General features: G+C 47.8%; 1 pseudogene; it reads left to right on the plus strand.

The window, feature by feature from the left end:
- The first annotated feature begins 1,245 nt into the window (after window positions 1–1,245).
- LOC136466037 (protein NRT1/ PTR FAMILY 8.3-like) lies at window positions 1,246–23,689 on the plus strand (annotated as a pseudogene).
- The last annotated feature ends 510 nt before the right edge of the window (window positions 23,690–24,199 follow it).

Consider the following 24,199-nt stretch of genomic DNA (forward strand, 5'->3'; position numbering starts at 1 on the left):
ATGTGCTCGGTGCTGGTTGTCGTACTCCACCTCAAGAATGGGGTACAACGGGTGCTGCGTGGGTGGGGTCATCCTGTTACAAATTGATAAAAAAAAGCGTTAGAGTATTCAAATTAACATTATGGCCCCGTTCGCTGGTCTGAAACTTGGTTGAAACTGGCTGAAAAACACTGTTCCGGCTGAATTGTTGTGAGAGAAAAACACTGTTCCGGCTGAAAAAGAAGCCGAACAAGCCATTTTTAAGACAAGCGAACAGGGCCTATGTAGCATTACAAAATTTGAACTACTTGTTATGCAATACGAACACAATATAAAAGCACATGTATATATTCAAAGTAACATTAACAGACATATCACGCACTTGTAACATAAACATTAGAAAAGCTGTAGAAATAATGTTGCTTCATACCTTATCTTGATCATACATTCTGATATCTTTGATGATAAACATTAGACCAAATCTTATCTTGTGCAGTCTGATGAGCATCAAAAGAATGGTCGTCTGAACAGTTTATATACTTTAAAAAGAAGGATACTTATTGAGTCAATAAAAACATGTTTACCAACCATAAGATCATCATAGAGTCCTGCAATTGGATTGGCAGCTGCAAGAACTGAAGTCCTCGAATTGAGTCCGGTTGGAATGCCAGCTTTGGCAATAGATATTGTCTGATGCTCCATGGCCTCATGAATTGCAACTCTGGAATAGTAGCATAAGAAAACGGGGATTGTGTTAATGTGGTTTCGAGAGCAGACCAAAAAAGGAGATGTAATATGTTTATTCTAGTTTCACCAAACATATAAATTGATTGATGCCTACCTGTCTTCAGGTCTCATCTTGTCAAATTCATCGATACAAACTATTTTCATTTCTCCCAAACAAAGAACAAAGGCCACTAACAAATCAAATTCCACTATAGCTTGACAATTTGGCACAGCTAATGCCGTTGCTACCTCTATCCGATGAAATATGTATCTCTTACCACCACAGTATAGCCTAAAATAATTTGCTGATCCAAACTTTTCGAGATGTAAAAAACACGCCTTTAAGGTAAACCAAGACGGATGGGCAAACCCTAACCTTCGAATCGATCCCATGGATAGGAAGCGGAGTTCATGGTGATCGGCCGCGCGAAACCAGAGGCCGCTGAGGACAGGAATCGAGGCAGGGGTCGCTACCACGGCGGCGGCGCCTGAGGCCTCCCATGGATCCGGAACGCGAGCGCGAGAAGCCTTCTCCTCGCCATGGCAGCCCGAGCCGGCGGCCCTGAGCACGCGGCCGGTGACGGCCTCAGCTCGCCGTGGCCCCGCGCTCGCGGCTGGGGCGTGCCCTCGGCTGGCACCCCCGCACGGCTGCCCCACTTCCCGGCTCCGTATGCGAGTGAGAGAGAGGGAAGGAATCGGAGGAGTCGTCGTCATGGCTGGAAGACAGGGCGAGGAAGAAGCGGATTGTGTTTCAATTTTGTTTCGGAAAAAACACTCCCTCACGGAATCGAACCGCCGCCGCTGGGCGTGGGTGTGGGCGTGGGAGGTCCGCCGGAGGGCGATGGAGGACAGACACACTAGACACGAGCCGTCGGATTTGGATGAGTAACGAGAAAGAATGGCTAAGAGATAATCTGGTGCATCTGTTTTGATGGTGTTATATTTCTGGGTGCATTCATAGGTGTGGATGTAGCATATGTCATGAATGTGGAGCAAGTATTTGTTGTGTGGCTATAAATTTATTCTAACTGGTGTTTTATAGGGGTAGATCTCTTCATTTCGACTTAGCCAAATTGCCCAACAAACTGCACGACTAATGATTGTACGCTCCTTTGCTTGTAGCTGCTCGCTCTTCCGTCAGGCCTCAGGCGCTCCCCCTCGCTGGGCACGCCACGCCTGCCGACACCCTGCACGCCGCGGTCCCCGTTCCTGATCACTCCACACCGGCTGGCATCCTTCACGCCGGATCGTCAGCGATCAATTGGAGCGAGGCGCCATGGAGACATGGAAAAGGTAATTTTTTTAGTTTTGATGATCGTGTTCAACTAATCAATTTAGTTCTCATTTTGTGGAGGATATCTTGTTAAACCAGTCAAGTTTCATGGCAGAATACTCACTGTTAAATAACTCAATAATAATTGCTAAAGTGTAGAGTGCTGTCATGGTTGATATCCTGTATCCTAGCTAATAAAAAGAGATCGGCATCTGCATCATACTATTGGATCTGTCCATGACCTTTTTTCATGTAAAACATGCAGATTGTCGTTGTTTGGAAAAAAAAAATGCAGACTTTCTTCCCAGTGACAATTCGTACAATTTAATCCATTGCAGGCTCAGGGGGCAGAGACTCAGGACGACAACATGCAAGTGCCGCTCCTTAATGATAAAACTTGCGCCGGCAGCAAGGCGCCATTGGTAGTTCTCGGTGAGAAGAGCTCCATGTTCTGATTTTTCTTTTCGGAGAACAGGTTATGTACAAACATACTTCCTTCATCCTTTAACATTTGATGCTAGTTAGTTCAAAAAAAATTTAAGCAGTGTTAATGGATGGAGGAAGTACTTTTATGGAAAAATTTACAAAAACAAGATGAATAATTTAAATGTACAAAAAACAAATATAAGAACTGTGATGAAACATTATATATGTTTGAGCCTGTAGTTCTGTACTAACCACTACTGAAAACGCGTGCTTTGCCGAGGGCCTGAGACTTTGCCGAGGACCAAATCTCAGGCACTCGGCAAAGACACTCTTTGCCGAGGGCCAGCCACAGAAGCCCTCGGCAAAGAACGGCCCTCGGCAAAGAGGCCTTTGCCGAGGGTCCGGCCCTCGGCAAAGACAGGCCCACGGCAAATAAAATCTTTGCCGAGGGCCGCGGCCCTCGGCAAAGATGTCCTCGGCAAATTAGGCCCGTTGGGTCACGGCGGCCATTCCCATCAAGCTTTGCCGAGGGCCAATCGTTAGGCCCTCGGCAAAGGTTTTTTTTTCTTGTGAAACCAGTTTTTCGGCAAAATTTTTTTTAAAAAAAGTCTTTGCCGAGGGCCCTAGACCAGGCCCTCGGCAAAGATTTTTTTTTGGAACCAGTTTTTCGGTCAAAATTTTTTTTTATACATCGTCTTTGCCGAGGGCCCGAGGCGAGGCCCTCGGCAAAGATTTTGTTTTTTTGTTTTTTTAGCCTAGTTTTTTTGTGGTGCTACAATACATTGTTTTGAACTCAATTTTAAAATTTGGGCCAATTTTAACTTTTTTTTTGTATATTTCCTTAATTTATTTCGATTCGTTGATTTTTTTCGAATATGTCAAATTTGAACTGCAGGTGCATGGAATATTGCAATGTAGTGTTTCGAAAAATATTATTCATGTTAATTGGTGCATGTTGAGTCCCTATCCACGAACTCGCATCAAATTTCGCGCATCTTCTTCGCGTAACATGACGACCGACTTGCCGGAAAAGTGTTTTAAAATTATATAAAATCCATACGAAGTCCGAAAAACACGAAACTTGGCGAGATGTCATGTTATCGCATGTGTAGGATGTGGTAAAAATTTGAGAAGGTTTCGAGCGAGTTGCGACGTCGGATGCCTAAAACCCAGACATCTCCACATGTGACCACAAAAAAACTGGGTTAAAAAACCAAAAAAAAATTACCGAGGGCTCTTTGCCGAGGGCCTGGCCCGTGGCCCTCGGCAAAGAATTTTTTTAAAAAAATAAAAAAATATTTGCCGAGGGCCCTGGATCTGGGCCCTCGGCAAAGGGCCCAAACCTAAATGGGGCCGCCAACCCAAATTCCCGATCGAAATCTTGTCAAAAAAATCCCGATCGAAACCACATCACCCTCCCCACGCGCCCGCTGGCGCCGGCCCCCGCGCCTCCACCACCACCGCCGCGCGCCCGCCGCCGCGCGCGCCGGCTGCCCCGAGCCCGGCCGCCCAGCGCGCCCCACCGCCGCGCGCACGCCCCGGCCGCCCTGCGCCTCCACCACCGCCGCCGCGCACCCCGCTGCCGCGCGCCGGCCACCCCGAGCCCGGCCGCCCCGCACGCCCCACCGCCGCGCGTGCACCCCGGTCGCCCCGCGCCTCCACCACCGCCGCTGCGCACCCCGCTGCTGCGCGCCTAGCCACCCCGCGCGCCCCACCGCCCCACCACGCCCAGTGGCGGCCGAGGTCGCGCCCTGCCTCCCTTCCCCATCTCCATCGAGCAAGGGGAGGTCGCCCGCCCCGGCCGGCCCTCCGACGTCCCCCCCCCTCGCCGGCCTTCCCGCCTCGACCCTAGCCCCCAGGCCGCCCTCGTCGCCGGCTGCTGTTGGAGGGGAGGAGGCAGAGGGTGAAGTTGGAGGAAGAAGAGAAGGAGAAGAGGAGAAGGAGGAAGGGGAAGAAAAGGAGAAGAAGAGGAGAAGGAGGAAGGGGAAGAGAAGGAGAAGAAGAGGAAAAGGAGAGAAGAAATGGAAGAGGGGGAGAGGAGTACTCCAACGCCGCTCGACCTCGCCGGAGAAGAAAGTGACCCCCGCACCGCGACGCCCGACTCCACCGCAACCCTAGGTAAAACTCTCGTTGTCGGCCTTCGTGTCGTATGTGTTTGTGTTGGCCTTCGTGCCGTAAGTTGATATGAGGGCCTTCGTGCCATTGTGGTTGTCGGCCTTCGTGCCGTTGTGAATGTCGGCCATCGTGTCATTTTTTTGCAGGTTTTGGAAACCTCCCCGTGCAGGGGAGGTGCTGCCGAAATTTTGAACAAACAATAACCTATTGTCTTTTTATGCAGGAGAAGAGTACGTCGGAGGGGACCCGGAGGACCCCGATCGTCTTCGTCGACGTCGCGGTTCTACCTGCACTGCGTCGCCTCACCACTGCGTCGATTCGCCGCTGCCCCACTAGCCTTACTTCACCGACACCCTAGGTATAAATAACCTCTTTTTCCGCATGTCTGTCGTAGCCCGCGCGTAACCCAGTTAGGCGTCTCCCGTCCGAAAGAGATACGGTCTTAGGTATGCGGATCTTTGCGTATCTGCGACCATATCTGTTTCGGATTGTCCACATTTTTTGGACAGCCCATGGATGCGTAGATGGGTTAGTTTCCATGGTCCGCTCTGGTCCGAGAAGGAGTTTCGGCAACACCTCCCTGTTGTTCTCCGGATACACACTCTCCCTTGCAGGACGTGTATCGGGAGAACAGCGGGGAGGTGCTACCAAAATTCTATCTCGGAGAGGAGCGGAGCATGGAAACTGACCTCATCTACGCATCCGCGGGTGGGATTAGGACCTATCCTCACCTATTAGACAGTAGGAACACCGCGTAGATGCAATTGATGGTCACAATACTCTATGATGTAAATGTTAAAGGATGGAGGACCGTTAGTGGATGTACACGGGCTGGAGAAGCGGGAGTGACTACGACTATGAATGGGTGAAGGGGACAGATGGTTTCTTGAAACATGCATTTGGCCCAGGAGCAGGAGGACATTCTCTAGTTTGGTGTCCCTGCAGCAAATGTGACAACAGGAGAAAAGTAGACGAGAAGACCATGGGTAGACATCTTGTGTTCAATGGTTATACGCCTGGCTACCAGCAGTGGATCTACCATGGTGAAGCAGAACATATAAGAGCGGAGGTGGTGAGACCACACCTCGAGGCTTTTGATGATGATGCCGGGGTAGCAGACATGCTAGATGACGCCCACCAAGCTCACTTCGCTGAACGACATGAGAAGGAGGAGATGGAGGAATCCACAAAGGACTTCTACAAAATGTTGGACTCGGCATAGAAACCCCTTCACGAGCGTACAATGATTTCTCAGCTGGATGCGATTGGACGCGTAATGGGGTTGAAGGCCGAGTTAAACCTGAGTTGAGAAGGCTTCGATAAGATGATGGCCGTGTTTGGCACCATGCTACCGGAGAAGCACACTTTGCCGACGAACTTGTACGAGGCAGAGAAACTCCTTCGTATGCTTAAGATGCCGTATGACAAGATACATGTTTGTCCGAAGGGGTGCGTCCTATTTAGGAAAGAACACAAGGATGCAAATTACTGTCCAAAGTGTAAATCCTCCAGGTACCTAGAGGTAGACTCTGGTGATGGTCAGAAGAAGCAGCTTCCGATCCCCGCGAGAGTGCTACGGCACCTTCCTTTCCTACCGAGGATCCAACGGCTATTCATGACTGAGGAATCCGCGAAACAGATGACATGGCACAAAGATGGCAAACGGTACAATCCTGGGAAGATGGTACATCTGTCTGATGCTGAAGCATGGACGTATTTCAATGACAAACATCGTGACAAAGCAGCTGAGGCACGTAATGTACGTGTCGCGCTGGCAACAGATGGGTTCAATCCTTATGGAATGATGGCTGCCCCATACACATGCTAGCCCGTTTTTGTTATCCCCCTCAATCTCCCTCCCGGCATCTCCTTTCAACGGCATAACGTATTCTTGTCGTTGATAATTCCTAGACACCCGGGGAGTAATATGGGTGTGTTCATGGTGCCTGTGATTGATGAATTGATCCACGCTTGGGAGAAGGGGGTATGGACATACGATCGAGCTACAAAGACAAGCTTCAAAATGCACGTTTGGTACCACTACTCCCTGCATGACTTCCTAGCATATGGGTTATTCGCCGCCTGGTGTGTTCACGGGAAGTTCCCATGCCCAGTATGCAAGGAAGACATGAGGTTCATTTGGTTGAAGAAGGGTGGCAAGTATTCGTTGTTCGACCAGCATCGTCAGTTCCTCCCTCTAGACCATGAATTTAGAGAAGACATCAAGAGCTTTACGAAAGGTGTCAAAGTGACAGACCCTAAACCGCACTTGAGGACTGGTGCCGAGGTTTGTGTTCAGATAGATGCTCTCGTGCCTAATGAAGAAGGTGGTTTTGTGGGATATGGTGAGGAACATATGTGGACTCATAAATCCGGCTTGACGAGGCTCCCCTATTTCGATGACCTTCTTCTGCAACATAACATTGATGTAATGCACACTGAAAAGAATATCGCCGAGGCACTTTGGGGAACTCTCATGGACACTGACAAGTCTAAGGACAACGTTAAGGCTAGAGTGGACCTAGCGACGTTGTGCGATAGACCAAATCAAGCGATGCAGCCTCCTAGTGGCCGAAACAAGAACTGGAAAAGGCCTAAGGTCAATTTCATCTTGCAAATTGATCAAAGGAGGGAGGTACTAAAATGGATCCAGATGTTAATGTTTCTAGATGGATATGCAGCGAATCTTAGCAGGGGAGTGAACTTAGGCACTCTGCGAGTCAACGGGATGAAGAGTCATGACTACCACATATGGATTGAGCGGCTTCTTCCGGCGATGGTCCGAGGCTATGTCCCTGAGCATGTCTGGCAAGTGCTGGCAGAGTTGAGCTTTTTCTTCCACCAGCTTTGTGCCAAGGAGATATCTCGGACCATCGCTCAGGACTTGGAAAAAACGGCACATGTGTTGCTCTGTAAGCTGGAGAAGATCTTTCCACCCAACTTCTTCTTGCCGATGCAACATCTAATTGTGCACCTCCCGTCCGAGGCACGTTTGGGGGGGCCCGTACAGGCCCGTTGGTGCTATCCAATCGAGAGATGTCTAAAGACTCTTCGCAAAAAATGTATAAATAAAGCTAGAATTGAGGCTTCCATTGCAGAGGCATGCCTTCGGGAGGAGGTGGCAAACTTCACAACGCTATACTACAAGCCGAACCTTCCTAGCAATCATAATCCACCCCCTCGTTACAATACTGGCGAAAATAAATCGACCCTGAGCCTTTTCCAAGGCCAACTCGGTAGCGCAAGTGGATCAACCCCGAAGCTATTGGGAAATGAAGAGTGGCACAGTATCATGCTATATGTGTTGAATAACTTTACCGAGGTGCAGTCATTCATCAAGTAAGTTCTCAACGAACTTGTTTCAATACGCCATCACTATTCTGCATCCAACCCCATTGATTCTCGTTCGGACAGGGAATTTGTTCGTGAATTCTAGCATCAATCAAGGGATCCTACCTCGCATGAATAAGACACCCTTGTTTCGCGGGATGCGGGAGCGGGGAGGCCTGATTTCATTTCTTGGTTCAAACAAAAGGTAATGTCCAATTTAGCTCGTACGTTCGATCGTCCAAGGTGATCGTACGTTTGATTAATATAACGATCTATCATGCTTCACCTTGCAGGCCCAGACCGGTTTGTCCATGAGTGATGAGTTGAAACAGGTTGGAAACGGCTGTGACGTTAGGGTGGAAACCACAAATAGCAGAGTTTGTACGTCCGGCACTGATGGCCTCAACTATCATGGTAGAGTTGAGGAAATCTATGAACTCTCATTTCATGGAGACAAACCTCTTAAACCTATCATGTTCAAATGCCACTGGTTTAATCCTTGATCAACGAGACGAACCCCTCATCTTGGGCTAGTCGAGATTCGAGAAGATTCCATCTATCCTGGAAAAGATGTCTACATTGTGGCTCAACAGACCGTGCAGGTGTATTATACTCGATACGCCAACCAAGACAAAGAGGATCTTAAGGGTTGGGCTATTGTGCACCAGGTATCTCCACACGGTAAACTACCTGCCCCAAACGATGATGATTACAACTTCAACGCAAACACATATGATGGACAGTTCTATCAAGAAGATGGGCTACCAGGCACGTTTGAGATAGTCTTACCCGAAGCAATCGAAATGGAAGTAGACAACGAAATGGTTGATGGCGAGGTCGATGGAGATGTGGTGGTAAATGCCAAGGACATAGCAATGCTTGAGCGATTACTTCTAGGCAATGACTACGATGACAACATAGAACCTTCGGATAGTGTTGCCCATTTGGACAATTTTGATAGTGATGATGAGACCTATGATCCCAATCATGAAGATTATTCCTAGTACATGTAATACTATATTTTTTTAATTTGTGTTTTGTTTATATATTTTGAATCTATTTCTAATATATGTACTAATTAGTCTTGTTCATTCTTTGTGGTTGTAGGTGATTGAACAAAGATGGCGAGTAGACGTCCACGCCGTGACACGCCCTCGGTTTACAGGAGAGACCGCCCTCTCCTTCGAGGTGAGGGGTTGTCGTCCGGGGCAGCATCCGTAGGAGGTGACGAGAGGACGACCAGGGCCAGCAGTCGTAGGAGGCAGCGGTCTCCTCCCTCGCCACGTGACGAGGTGCTGGAGGAGGAGCACGTGACGGCCACGGCCACATCCTCGTCGAAGGATGAGAGGGGTCAGCAGATGGGCGAGGGAGGCGAGGTGCTCGAGGGTGAGGGAGGCGAGGGGCTTGAGGGCGATGGAGGGGGTACCGCTACCCAGACTCCCTACGAGCGAGGTCCCGCGAGCCTCCCTCCGGTTCCATTTCCTCACAACCGCCCAGTGATTCGGCCTATGGCAAAGAGGTAAGTAACTATAGATGTTATCACAACTACTTCATAAGATATGTTGGAAATCATAAGAGAAACTGATAAATTTTCTTAATCACTTGTGCAGGTCCTGGTTGGTTTTGTCAGGTACTCCAGCACGCACCCCCATGAGCATCCTTGGTGTTTTGTGCAGGAAATGGTACCCCGTCATTGTGCAACTGTCCGAAGAACCGGTGGTGCGGGAGCCAGCCTCCAACTGGGATAGGTACGCGCTGGCCACGGATGACACTTACCACAACAAGCAGGAGCGGGTATTGGCGGAGTTTTGGGTAAGTTTCTCTCACACAACATTACTTAATACATCTCATTCATTGGTTAAATGTTTTATTGAAATAATGAATGGATACATCGGTTTTGTATGCAGAAATTTTTCAAGCCCGAAGAAGGACTTGAGGCCCAGGCGGATCGGGCGGCTGCCGCAGCTTGTAGGAAGTACGTCACCGAGATGCACCACCATGGGCGCGTCCAAGCCCACATAGACTACTACAAGTCGGTACTTAAGCAGTCCCTCCCTAAGCCTCAAGCAAGACTGATTACGCTGACCCGGGACCAGTACCTTGAGGTAGACGAATAACATTCATAATGATTCGTTTTGATATTAAGTAGGTTCAATTTCATCTTCTTATATGTCAAATACTCGATGACTTGTAGGTGATTCCTTGGTGGTGCCGATCGTATCCCGAGTGCTGGGCCATGATCGTGGACAAGTGGTTATCATAGGACTTTGTTGGCACGCACGAGAGGCTGCGGGAACAGCGTCTGATGAGGCAAGGTCCAACTCACCATCAAGGCAGCCGCAGCCTCCCCGGATACAAATAAGCATATGTAAGTGATTTCTTTCATTTATTTTGATGCTCAATTCTGCTTGATTTCTCACCATCTTCCCGTCTTTCTCGCAGGAGGCTACGCACCCGGGCGAGGAGGTCTCGGAGTTCTCTGCGTGGGCTATGTCCCATATGGGCAGGGCGTCGTCCTCTGTCTCCTTCGACCCGGCTGCCCCTCCCCAGGTGTACTCCGACCCGAACGTATACACTAAAGTCCAAGAGTACACGTCCTTGGTAAGGGAGATCTATGGGGAAGATTACAATGTGCGCACTGAGCCCATTGATGCAGAGACAATCATGAGGCTCGGAGGAGGCAAGAAGCACGGGTGGCTGTGGATTGCAGACGGCGCCATCGACTCCACCACTGTTCCCTCCCTCGACGCTATCCGAGCACGGAGCACGAGCTCCAGCCAGCCCATACGCTCATGGCCTTCTCCAGCACTGCAGCAGGTCCAGGCACTCCAGGTAATTCCTGTTTTACTCGTCGTACGTTGATATTTACACACCTAAATTAGATTTGCATTACTGATACATTGGAGTGAAATATTGCAAGCCGAGCTGCAAGAAACAAAAAGGCAAAGTCAAGAGCAGAACGCGGAACTGACCGCACAGCTGCAGGCCCAGCAGGTCGCGTTCGAGGCCACGCAGAAGCAGATGGCGGAGATGATGGTGATCATGCAAAGTCTTGGGCAAGCATCGGGTGTACCTATGCAGTTTTCAGCTCCTCCTCCTCCTACTCCTACAGCTACTCCTGTAAGTATGAAAGTTCACTTTTCGCTTGTGTTTTGCATGTATGTCGGCATTCGTGCCGTTGTGGATGTCGGCGTTCGTGCCGTTGTGGATGTCGGCGTTTGTGCCGTTGTTTCTTGCAGGTTTTGGAAACCTCCCCGTGCAGGGGAGGTGCTGCCAAAATTTTCAATTGAGTCTAATCTTTTTGTATTCCTAGATTACTAGATGCACTCTCTAAGTTCCAAAACTGTTTTCCCAGATTACTCACACATGCAATCTCTGCTCCTTTGTGCAGCCTCCGTCCGCGGGTTCTAATCAATTTGGTAGTGCGTCACTGGGTGATCCCGCCTTTCCTTCACCACCATCTCATAGGCTACCTTGATCAGGACTAGTGCTAGGTGATGTGGTTGGACTTTATTGTAATATTTGAAGTTTATGGTTCTGACTTGTGCTTGGATTTCATGAACTTATCGTAATAAACATGTGAATGATGATGAACATGTGACTTGTCGTTGTAATACATTGTGATTTGTGGTTCATAATTATGGTTGTGATATATTGTGAGAAAATAGGTTCTGTGTGATATATATATATGTGATGGTTGATATATATATGTATATATATGAAATGCTTGTGTCGATGGAATACAAAAAACAAAAAAAAATTAAATTTCTGCCTCTTTGCCGAGGGCAATGACCAAGGCCCTCGGCAAAGAAGGGTCCTTTGCCGAGGGCCGTCCCATTGCCCTCGGCAAAGATTTAAAAAAAAATCTGCAACATTTCTTTGCCGAGGGCCATGGTTGGAGGCCCTCGGCAAAGACTTTTTTAAAAAAAATAAAATTTCTTTGCCGAGGGCCTGCGTGGAAGCCCTCGGCAAAGAGTTTAAAAAAAAGAATAATTCTTTGCTGAGGGCCGTCCCATTGCCCTCGGCAAAGATTTTTTGGAAAAATTCTGCATATTTCTTTGCCGAGGGCCATGCTTGGAGGACCTCGGCAAAGATTTTTTTTAAAAAAAAATCTTTGCCGAGGGCCCCCGGAGACGGCCCTCGGCAAAGACTCCGTCCCAGGCGCCAGCACCGTGACGGTTGCTTTTCTTTGTCGAGTGCCGCTGCAGCCCTCGGCAAAGGCTTTGTCGAGTGCCCGATAAAGGGCCCTCGGCAAAGACCCTCTTCGCCGACTCAAAATTCCCCGAGAGCTCTTTGCCGAGGGCGGCCCTCGGCAAAGCCTTTGCCGAGGGTTAATGGGCCTTTGCCGAGGGCCTAAGGCCCTCGGCGGCCTAAGGCCCTCGGCAAAGAGGCCGTCTCCAGTTGTGAACCGCTGGAGTGTGGTGCCGCTGCTGCATTCAGGGTTCGAGTGCTTGGAGAGCACAACGTTCAATGGCATCTCGATGAACCTGGTGATGTACCTGGAGACCGTCCTCCATGGCAGCAACGTGGCCAGTGCCTCCAACGTCACCATGTGGTTCGGCACTAGCTAACTGATACCAGTCTTCGGCGCCATCATCGCCGACGCCTTCTGGGGCAACTACAACACCATCCTCGTCTCCCTCGCCATCTACCTTCTTGTATGTACACGCCCTGCCTTTTCTTTTTCTTCTACTAGCCGTTGCATCCGGCGCTAGGATTCTGTCTGTGTGCACCACATGCAGGGGATGATTCTGGTGACCCTATCGGCGTTCCTACCGACGGCCACAGTGCTCGGTGGCTGCTCGGTGTTTGGCTCGCACACCATAGCGTTCGTGGGGCTTTACCTCGTCGCGACTGGGAGCGGTGGGGTGTGGTCGTCGCTGCTGCCGTTCGGCGTGGAGCAATTTTGATGACGACAATGCGGTGGACCGCGAGAACAATATGTCCTTCTTCAGCTGGTTCTACCTCTGCGTCGACTTTGGCCCGATCGTCTCCGGCCTGTTCATCGTGTGGATCTAGGAGAACGTCAGCTGGGGCCTCGGCTTTGGCATCGCTACCGCCTGCCATGAAATTTTTGCATTTTGGTCCCTTTTGAAAACATTTTTTACAAAAAGACCTATGCCAAAACGTTTGCTGAAAATAGACTATTTTTTAGGCGTCTTAGAACATGACGCCAAGGTATGAGGGTCGGCATCGACTGACACGACGCCGAGGTCTTGCCACATCACGGACGACCCCAGTCGACGGTGACACGGTGGCGCATGGGGTCCGAGACATCGGCGTTGTGTCAGCCAACGCCACAGGCCCAACCTCGGCGCGGTGGGACTACACGCCGAGCTATTGGCACCATCCGGCGCGCGGCCCAGGCGGCCCAACAATGCTTCGTGGCCCAATAGCTCGGCGCGGGGTCACTTAATGCCGAGCCACCAGACTCGGCGCGGCCCGACTCAACGCCGAGGTCTGGACTCTTGAAGCCGTGCCGCGACCCCCTTCTTCTTCCTCCCTCCATTCTGAAAGCGCCGGCTCTACTCTCTGTTCGTCTCCCCCATGGCACCACGAAACCCTAACCCCCAAATGCGACCCTAGGTGCCCGGATCTCGTCTCTCAAAGCTTCCTCGAGGTAATGGTCCCTCCCCTCCTCCAATCTATCCACGTAGATGTGCTTGCATTGTCTCTAATCATGTGGAATCATGGGTGTATGCTGTTTTGGTATATGTGTATTTGCATTTGCAAAATGTATGGCTTAGGTTGATTGAGTGCATTGTTGTTTAACTGTTTTATGTGCTGAACATGTTAGGTTAGTTTGGTTTCTAGTTATTTTGGTCATTATGGTTCTTTGTTTATTGTAGGTGTCATTAGGGTTAGTTATTTGTTGGTCATTAGGGTTAGTATGTATTTTAGTTATTTGTTGGTCATTAGATTTCAATTTTTTATGACTAGAAATGATTATGTTGTTGGGGTTAAAAAAGATGAAATGATATATTTTAGTTTCTACTTATTGGATTGAAACTCGCATGATATATTGATATGTGACACTGCTTGTTGTGTGATGGCTGTAGATGGATAAATTAGTGAGGTTGCATCATGGAGGCCGTATTGTTAGGACAAGAGATGATAGTTTAGAATTTATGGACATGTGTGAGGAGTTGTTGATTTTTTTTTGAAACACCATCTTTGACCCAGTTAGTGGAGCGAGTGAAGGTTAAGTTAGGCTAGAATGAAGGAGACGTACATGTTCAGTTTGAAGGTGTCATAGATGTTGGGTCGTCGGAGGGTCCTCGGATCAAGCGGTTGCTCAAAATTATAAGCGAGTCTGAATGGAATGATTACAAGGCAGTTGTATTGGCCTCAGAAGTGCGATCTTTGGATTTAGTAGTAAGTAAGGAGTCCAGCTTAGGAAATGATAACTTCGAAGCATGCCCATCTTCCCCCGCTCACATAGGTTATGGTCCTTTGTCTAAAGAAGAAATACTTGTCACACAACTAGGCTACGGTGGTGGTGAAGTGTTTGGATCACTCGAGCATGATGGAGGTTGGTTTGAGGGCGGTCGAGATGAGGAGGAGAATGTGGTTGCCGATGGTGAGGGCAATCATGATAGTGATGAAGAGGATGATGATTATGTAATTGGTGATGCAGAAGAAGGTTTGGACGACGCTAGCAGAGACTTTTCTATTGAGGATGAGCTTAGCGACGAAGATGATCTTAGTGGTGAAGAAGACTTTGGTGATGCTAGGGCTACGAACCGTTTTGACATGGAGATAGCTGGAGATGATGAATCCTTCGTAGAGGAGATAGCCGAAGACTCTGATGATGATCGCCCTGTTGGTCGTCTCAATTTTAGGGAAATAGAGATATTGTCTAGGGTCTTGCCTTGGAGAGATCCACTAGTTGGTGATTTCGAGGACCTTAGCCATGGTCACAGGGCAGTAGCTGATGGTGGGCCAAGTGATACAACAGTGCCTGATGTTAGCGGTTGCCTCATCATACGGAAGGGCATATTGTTTGCTACCATGGATGAGTTGAAAATATGGTTGCAAGAGTACTCCATTGTACACAACTGACCTTTTAGGGTCATCAATTCATTCAAGGAGAAGAGGTACATTATTGCTTGTGAAGAACAACAGTGTGGTTGGAGAGTATGTGCTAGGAAGACGAAGGCAGGCAAATGGAAGATTACCTCAATGAAGCAACCACATGTTTGTGCCACTGCTGAGGCAGAAGAGAACCATCTACAGCTCAATTCTAGGTTCATTGCAAGGCAGTTATGCCCCGTGGTGAAGCATATGCCAACCATTACGGTGTCCGCGTTGGTTGAGATCATCTTCCAACGGTACAATTACTATGTCAAGTATGGAAAAGCATGGAGGGCAAAGCAGCGTGCACTGGAAATAATATTTGGAAATTGGGAAGAAGCTTATGAGCGCCTCCCTGTAATGTTGAACGCAATGAGGGCTGTAAATCCTGGGATGCACTTCGAGTATTTACCTAAGGAGGGTGAAACAAGGAATGGTAGCCAGGTATTTTGAAGGGCCTTTTGGGTGTTCGGGCAGAGCATCGAAGCATTCAAGCATTGCAGGCCCGTCGTCTCAATTGATGGGACCTTTCTTACAGGGAAATTTGAAGGCACAATGCTTGTTTGTATTAGGACAGATGCAGAAGATCAGCTTATGCCATTAGCCTTTGCGATTGTTCGGAAGGAGGACACGGATAGTTGGTGTTGGTTTCTCAGGCTAGTAAGACAAGTGGTAATTGGTCTGGGACGTGATGTTTGTGTGATATCCGATAGGCATGCTGGCATTCTGAATGTCGTAGAACAAGAGATTCCTGGTTATGGCCAAATACATCACCGGTGGTGCACCAGACACCTTGCTCAGAATCTTATAAGACGTGATCACACAAAGGACAACTTCAAATTATTTGAGGAGGTTTGTAGGTAGCAAGAGGTTCAATTATTCAAAGACAAGCTAGATGCCCTGAAGTTAGCCACAAATGTTGATGGCAGGCAATTTTGAGCGAGTTGATGGCGTCGAAGGATAAGTGGTCACTTGCATATGACACTGGAGGTTGGAGATGGGGCTTCATGACTAGTAACATGGCAGAGATGTTCAATAGCCTTCTAAGAGGTTGTCGTGGTCTGCCTGTGACTAATATTGCCTCATTCACCTTCTACAAGTTGACTGCTTGGTTCGTTTCGAGGAAGAAGCATGCGAGGTCTCTATGGACAGCAGGCAAAGCTTGGCCACTTTTAGCATCTCAAGAACTAGCTTTCTCAAAGAAAAAGTCTAAACAACATAAGGGTTCATGTTTCGATTCGATCAACCATGGATATGAGATTCTAGAGGGTGGTGGAACTAACATTGGTGGTGAAGACCGGGGTGCTCGAAAACATAAAGTAGTGATCAATGAGAACAAGTGTACGTGTGGAAAACCGACCATATACCATAGGCCTTGCTCCCACATGATTATAGCCTGTCGCCTTAGACGTGTTGACGCTGAGGTCCCTCCCCGTATGGCCGCGGAGTTCTCTTTGAGGAACCTAATGAGCACCTAGAATCCTCAGTTCGAGCCATTTCTTGATGAGAGTCAATGGCCTACTTATGATGGCCCCAAGTATGTGGCTGATCTTGGTTTACTCTGGAAGAGTAGAGGACCTAGGCGGCGGAAGCGGTTCAGGATGGACATGGACCGAGCCACGAAAGGTAGATCAACTACGAGTAAGGTTGGGACACATTTTGTAGAGGACACCCAAAAGAGCCGTTGCTCTGGTTGCCATAAGACGGGCCACAATAAGAGAAAATGTCCTGAACTACTTAGACAACAGGTATCCACCAAGCTAGCTACTTGAATTGCTTTGTGTAATAGTGCATTGGTTTACTTTTGTTTTTTATTGTTATGTTACTTCGTACCACATATACATGCTTTAACTTATACTAATGCTTTGGCATTCCTTATGTTGCAGGATGGATCGGTTCCTCCTTCTTGATCCAAGGTTCGATGAGCACCACCGGGCTCGGAGGATCGAGAACGGAGAGGTATATTCAATAATTCGTATGAAACAGTGCATTGTTCATCTTTTGCTCTATAGCCCATGCTCTTTATAAAGTGACATGAACTAATACTTTTTCATGCTTGTCTTTTTTTTGCAGGTTTTGAATGTAATGCACTATGTATGGACCTTGTACTATGTTTGGACTATGTTGGATGATTGATGAAGCATATGTATGGACTATGTATGGATGTTGAATGTGTTGGACTATGTTGGATGTTGAATGTGTTGGACCTTATGTATGTATGGATGTTGAATGAATGTGTATGTCGGTGTGGTCATTTGTTATGTGAAATTCTGTATGCTCATGTATTCTGTGTATTATGTGTTATGTGTATGCTCAGTTCATTGTTTTTTGGTGAACCCAGGAGCTCGGCGTCAATTGAACACACGCTGAGGGTGGGCACCTCGGCGTTTAGTCAATTGATGCTGACCCCTGGTGCATACTAGAATCCTTTGCCTCGAAGCGACGAGGTGCCCAAGCTCGACATTCCATAAATTGACGTCGAGCCGTTAATCTCGGCGTGAAAATATTAAACGCCGAGGTAGGCGTGTGGGCTGACCCGACGATGCCCGTGGCCCAAACATCAGCGTGGCTCGACTCAGCGCCTAGCTGTCCGATCTCGGCATGTCCGACTCAACGCCGAGGTTCGGCCTAGACCTGGCGTGGGTCATGGTGATCCAAACCCTAGGGTTGGCGTGGGCCGACTCGACGCCGAGCCTCAGCCCAACACTTCACGTAAACGGCCGAGCCAAACCCTAGGGTTGGCATGGGCCAAATCAACACCATGGTCTACCTTGACGTCGTCCGACTTGACGCCGAGCCTATAAATCATAAAAAAAGAAAGAATAAAGTATTAAAGATAGAGGTCTTCTAAACCTTTGGTATAGGTTGAAATCCTATTTGCATGATTCAAATGAAAAATCTTTCTCAACGATTCCTCTTCTACTAACACGAGTTATACTAATAAGAGTAGACATGCTATATTTATGTTTGTTCCTACAGGAAAAACCGAAGGTTGGTTTGATTTCAATCCCCTATTTTTAGAGAGAGTCAAATCTTTTTTCAGTTTGGGAATCAACCATAGTACATGAAACTTAGAGATAGGTAAACTGCAATTTTATGAAATAGCGAATGCACAACGATTACACTCACATCAAAACTAACAATGGCATGTCGCAAACTAAACCTAGCATGCCTTAGGGGATTGAAAGAAACAAGTGATACAGACATTGCAAAGGTACTACGATTACACACTCACATGAAAACTAACAATGGCATGTTGCAAACTAAACCTAGCATGCCTTAAGAGATTGAAAAGAACAACTCATACAAGCATTCCATATTCGGATTGACTAACAAAGGTTGGTCTTAATAATGCTCCCACATATTGAACTGAGTTGCGCCTTCCCCATAGTATCCTCCAGTTGACGGCGGCGGTGGCAGTGGCGGTGGAGAAGGAGGCCTGTGCTTCTTAAGGTACGGGCACTGGCAGTATGGATTATTGCATAGTGCCTCCTCTGCATCATTGATGTTGTCATCGTCCGACTTGTCCCTGTTACCACTTCTAGGGCCATACTCTAGGTCAAAGATGCATCCCTGTAGATATGTGATGTACTGTTGATGGGGATAGATAGGAGGAGGGTCGACCCATCTAGTGAAGCCACAGTTATCTGGACAGCTTGAATTCTGAAAACCCATCTACCAATAAGTACTACTACAAACCAAATGCAAATCTAAAAAAGGAGAGAGTTCAAAGGAAATACAAATCCTCGCGGGCATCTAAAGAAACGATGGCCTCCACCGTCACAGTCGTTGTACATCTACACAACGCAATCCAAACCGTGGTGGCATTTTGGCCAATCTTCAATGCGCTTGTCGTATGATCTAAGAGGTCTCTCATGGGTGAAGTCACTCTTCCTCTCCAAAGGAAATTCCTCTATTGGTTCTTCAAAAGAATCAGGACCTAGAGAACCCTCCCACACAATCGGAGGTCCCTTCCTCACCCCTTTTTCTCTCCCTCCACCGAAACCCTTTCCACTCGAGGAACCTTCGCTCGACATTTGCTAAAACTAAACTAGAAAACAAGTTGTGTTGATGTGGAGCAAGACATGGAGCACTATATATAGAGATGAAGGCAGATTCACCATGAATGCTACTTGACAAAAAACTTGTGTGCGTACTCATTTATTGAATCTACAAAGGCTAGATGCTTCATCTGAAAAGCCTACAACCATGATTGGTCATTCATCTAATAAGGCTACACCTATGTTTTATCTCTTCATCTAAATGCAGTACATCACTCTGATATTAATTCATTGCGTATACGGATACAACAGTAAACGAATCTAGGCTTTTCAGTGAGTTTTCAAATAGACTTTTCATTGACTGCAACAGTACTTGTAGCCCTTTCAATGACTGCAACAGCACAAGTAGCCTTTTCAGTGATACAAACAGTAGCACTACAGTCCTAGGATAGTTAACGAAGTACAGGGCATAAGACCATCTGAAATAAAAGCATAGTGTATTACAACATAATAAAAAAGTCCAGGGAATAAGTTCATCTGAAATAAAAGCAGAGTGCATTACAACATAGTAAAAAAAGTCTAGGGCTATACGACATCGCTCATGAATAAACCAAATACCTACTGAGTGCAACGATGCCACTTTCTCTTCCTCTGGGCATCGGGATTCTCCTCCATCACTGCCTTCGCTCGGTGCACACGCTCAAGCTTCTTCTCCCTCTCTGCCCTGTACGCAGCAACATTATGCTCCTTTTCTATAGCCTCCTGTCTGCGTCTCTGCTCAAACCTCTCCTTAACCTCTGCATCCCACTCCTTCAGGCCTTCTAGATGCTGCTTGTCTGACTCTTTGATCTCAGTGTCAATTCACTGCTCAAAGTCACACAGTGGTGGAACGGTCTGCAAGAAAAACAAATTGTTACAAAACAAATAAATAAGCAATACTTAATATCACAAGAAAATTAATTAACACACAATAAAAATTCCTCACAATTAATGCACGACGCTGTTGCTTTGTAGGTTCCCATGCATAATTAGGACACATCCAGTACCTCTGTCTATATGTTTCCTCATCTTCAGAGATGTCTACCTTGCAAGGATCACCACAAAAGCACATGGGTTGAGGAACACCTTTAGGGAGAGGCTTTAGGTCGTAGGGATTTGCCCTCCGGCGACCATAGCTACAATTGAAAGAATTTAGTCATATTAACGGAGAACCAAACCTAAACCTAGGGTTTTCTATTTGTTGCACAAATAATGAATAAACATTGGGATTACCTTGGAATACGAGCTTTACCATGCCTTGGCATCCTAACATTACGTAGAAAAAAAATCAATCCAAAGTACCTTGCAACGAATGTAAAGCTACTAACACAAAATCACCATACCTCCCAAATAAGCTTTTCATTACAAACCCTAAGCAAATTTGAATCCCAACAAACACAAAATTTAACTCAATGATTATAAACCAGAACATATACAACAACAACAATAACAACCATACATTTGGGTCATTCAATCATTTGAACCACCATACATTGCACGAATGACATGAACATGAACCAAACCTATAATGCCAAGTTCAAAAAAAAACACAAACAACCGAATCTAAATGGATGAAATGAAAGAGGGGAAAGAGGAGTACCTTGGCAAAACGTCAAAACCCTCGATCTGGCCTCCCAAGAGTTGGATTTAGGATTTAGGGTTCGTGGGAAAAGAGAGGGAGTGGGAAATGGCCACCGGTTGGTTCTGAATGGAGGGAGGAGGAAGAAGGGGGTCGCGGCGCGGCCTCAACTGACCGAACCTCGGCGTTGAGTAGGGCCGCGCCGAGGTTAGCGTCTCGGAGTCAGCTGATCGCACGCCGACCTCTTGGCCCATGAAGCGTTGTTGGGCCGCCTAGGCCGCGCGCCGGATGGTGCCAAGAGCTCGGCGTGACTCCCCACCGCGCCGAAGTTAGGCCTATGGCGTTGGCTGACACGACGCCGACGTACTGGGCCCCATGCGCCAGCCCCGGAGTCGTCGGTGATGTGGCAAGGACTCGGCGTCGTGTCAGTCGACGCCGACCTTCATACCTCGGCGTGATTTCCTAAGACGCTTAAAAATGGTATATTTGTAGCAAAAGTTTTGGCAGGGGTCTTTTTGTATAAAATGTTTTAAAAAGGGACCAAAATGCAAAAATTCCACCTGCATCGCGCTGGCCTTCGGCGCCTTCGTGCTCGCCATGCCCATGTACAAGCGGCCGATGCCCACCGCCGGCAAGGTACCTGCCGACTCTAGGTAGCGTTGGACCCATAGCCCAATATAGCGCGCGGCGCACTGACGAGTTCTCGTTGCTTGACAAGGCGGCAACCGTCATCTCCGACTCCGAGACAGGCTTGAAGGAGATATCAGAGGAGGCGGCGGGCTCGTCGCAGAAGCTCCGCGCCGCGACGAAGGTGGAGGAGTTCAAGACCCTGCTGGGGCTGCTGCCCATCTGGGCGACCAGCATCATCGTCTCCTCGGCGTACATGCAGATGAACACCACCTTCATCCAGCAGGGCAGCGCCATGAACGTGTCCGTCGTGTCGATGCAGGTGCCACCGCCGTCGATGGGCTCGTTCGAGGTGGTCTGCGTCCTAATATGTAAGGATGGAAACGGTCGAACTCGGTCGAAAAACTCCTCAACCGTTTTCTACTTTTACAATTGAAATAGGAAAGCGAAAAGCGAAAGCGGACAAGCTGGACACGAAAACGAACATGAACTTATGGAATATCTAGAATTTCAAAAACGAACCAATTCGAGCGGAATTATGTCGAACACGGTCGGTATGCGAAAATTCAATACGAAATACCAACCCACAGTGCATAGCATTAAACAAGTGCACGACCAAATACATAACAAGTTCACAACTAACAAGTGCATGATCTAGTTCAAGTGCATAGCATTAAACAAATGCACGACCAAATACATAACAAGTCTAGAACAAGCAATTAACAGAACATGAACGTTTATAGTTCATCAGCATCATCCATGATGTCAGGATCACTTTCCATGTCTTTTTCTTCCTCATTGTCATCCTCAGCGTCCTCTTCCCCCTCCTTGTTATTGTCCTACAAGTTTGCGTGCTGGATGGGTGATTATATATAAGGACGTAAAACTAGGATCAGCAGTTCTTAACGGGTTTTTCTATGCCATGTATCCACAGCCTGTTCGGTTGGCTGGTTCGTATCATTGCTGGTTTGTGAAGAAGTACTGCTGGCTGGTTTGTGTGAGAAAAAAATATTGTTCCGGCTAAAAATTTACGATCATTTACGACGAGCCACAGCTAAACGAACATACTGCAATTTGGCCGGATGACTTGAAAAGAGTCTCGGGCTTAGGTGAGCATACTTTACGTGGTTTTAGAAGGACAGTGCATCGGCCCGTTAGCTAGAATCGTAGGCAGGAGTAGCTACCAGCGAGAGTAGAAAGGAGTTTCCATATATATATATATAGATAGATAGATAGGTAGGTAGATAGATAGATATACGCGCGCGAATATGATATAGGTTGTTGAATCGCATATTATTACCGTAATTTGTATTGTCTTTTACTTAAAAAGAAAGATAAAGGTAAGCAGAACGGATAATAAACAAGTAATTAAATAAATCAGTTATCTATATCTGCACATCTGGCGCCTGGAAGTATCGAATCCAAATAGGAGCGGGACCGAATGGCATCTGTCCACGTCACTGCGGCCCGCCAGGCCCAGGCGGTGCACCAACACCAACCAAACTGCCTGCCTGCGTCCTGACGCTTGACGGTTTTGGTTCCGGAGCACCCGCGTGCGTGAGCCGCGGGCCCCACCGTAGAGTGGGCTGTCCTGCTATGCACCTTTGCGTGCTGGACTAAATTTAGTTTAAACCGAATTTAGAATACGGAAGACTCCGAATAAAATGTAGAAAATTAGAAATCGGTCGAACAAAGCTTAAACCGAATTCAATTCGATTTCGAATTTAGTATTCCGTATTTCGAATTCGAATTTAGTATTCTATATTTTATCTGAAAATATAAATTCGCTCAAATCAAACGTAGAAAACGATGCGGTTCGGTTCGAGATATTTTCTTTGCGTTTTCATCCTTATACGGCCAGGTGATCGTTCCCGGGCTGAGGGGACGCGGGCTCTCGTTCGGCGGCGAGGGCGAACCGTCCCAGCTGCAGCGCATGGGCGCCGGCCGGCTCCTCATGGCCCTGGCGATGGCGGTCGCGGCGCTCGTGGAGATGAAGCGGCTCGGCAGCGCGGCGCGCGGGGAGGAGATCACCATCGCGTGGCAGATCCCGCAGTACTTCTTCCTGGCCGGCGCGGAGGTGCTCTGCTACATCGCGCAGCTGGAGTTCTTCTCCGAAGAGGCGCCGGACACCATGAAGAGCGCGTGCACGTCGCTTGCGCTGCTCACCATCGCGTTGGGCAGCTACCTCAGCTCCTTCATCTACGCTATCGTGGCAGCATTCACGGCCACGCCGGACAGTCCCGGCGGGTGGATCTCGGACAACCTCAACCAGGGCCATCTCGACTACTTCTTCTGGACCATGGCTGCCATTTGCACGCTCAACTTCGTCGTGTACAGCGTGTTCGCCAGGAACTACAAGCCCAAGAGTCAAGACTATGCTCTCATGACGTGACTACAAACAGCTCTGCTCCCTTTCTCGTCTGGTAGATTTGTCTCGACTCCTTTGTTGCACCTTTGCCAATTTGTGATTTGTGAAGGGTCATTTGCGAGTTCTGGTTCAACGGCTGGTGCATCTCTGTCAATAGGAAATTGTACATAACATATGTATTGTATCAACAAAATGCAGGATATCCCCCCTTTTTGCATTTTTTGCCCCGTTTATGAGAATGGAAACTGCACAACGTTTTTTTCTGAAAAAAAATCATTGGATTCTTTCTCATATAGTTGAAATTACATCGTTCAAGGTCCATGCTATTTTTTTTAAGATCCAGTTGCCGAGCTTTGTTTAATAGTAAGAGGAAGATAGCAAACAATCAGCTGTTCGCTTGTTGGTTTCAGCCAGCTCAAACCAGTCAGCCAACAGTGTTTTCCTCTTACAACAAACCAGCACCAGCCAGTTCAAATCAGCTCAGAAACCAACCAGCGAACATGCCGAATAGTTGGTTAGATGCGCGAGAAGCGCTCCCTACGGTATCCTAGGACCCTAGGCTGCGTGGGTTTAGGTCCATGATAATATAAATTGGATTGGATGTTTTTGAGACACGTCACTACTTTTCACCTAATATGACCGGTGTTATTATAATTAATCTA

The sequence above is a fragment of the Miscanthus floridulus genome, chromosome 7 (assembly GCF_019320115.1).
Source record: "Miscanthus floridulus cultivar M001 chromosome 7, ASM1932011v1, whole genome shotgun sequence".
In the NCBI taxonomy this organism is placed as follows: Eukaryota; Viridiplantae; Streptophyta; class Magnoliopsida; order Poales; family Poaceae; genus Miscanthus; species Miscanthus floridulus.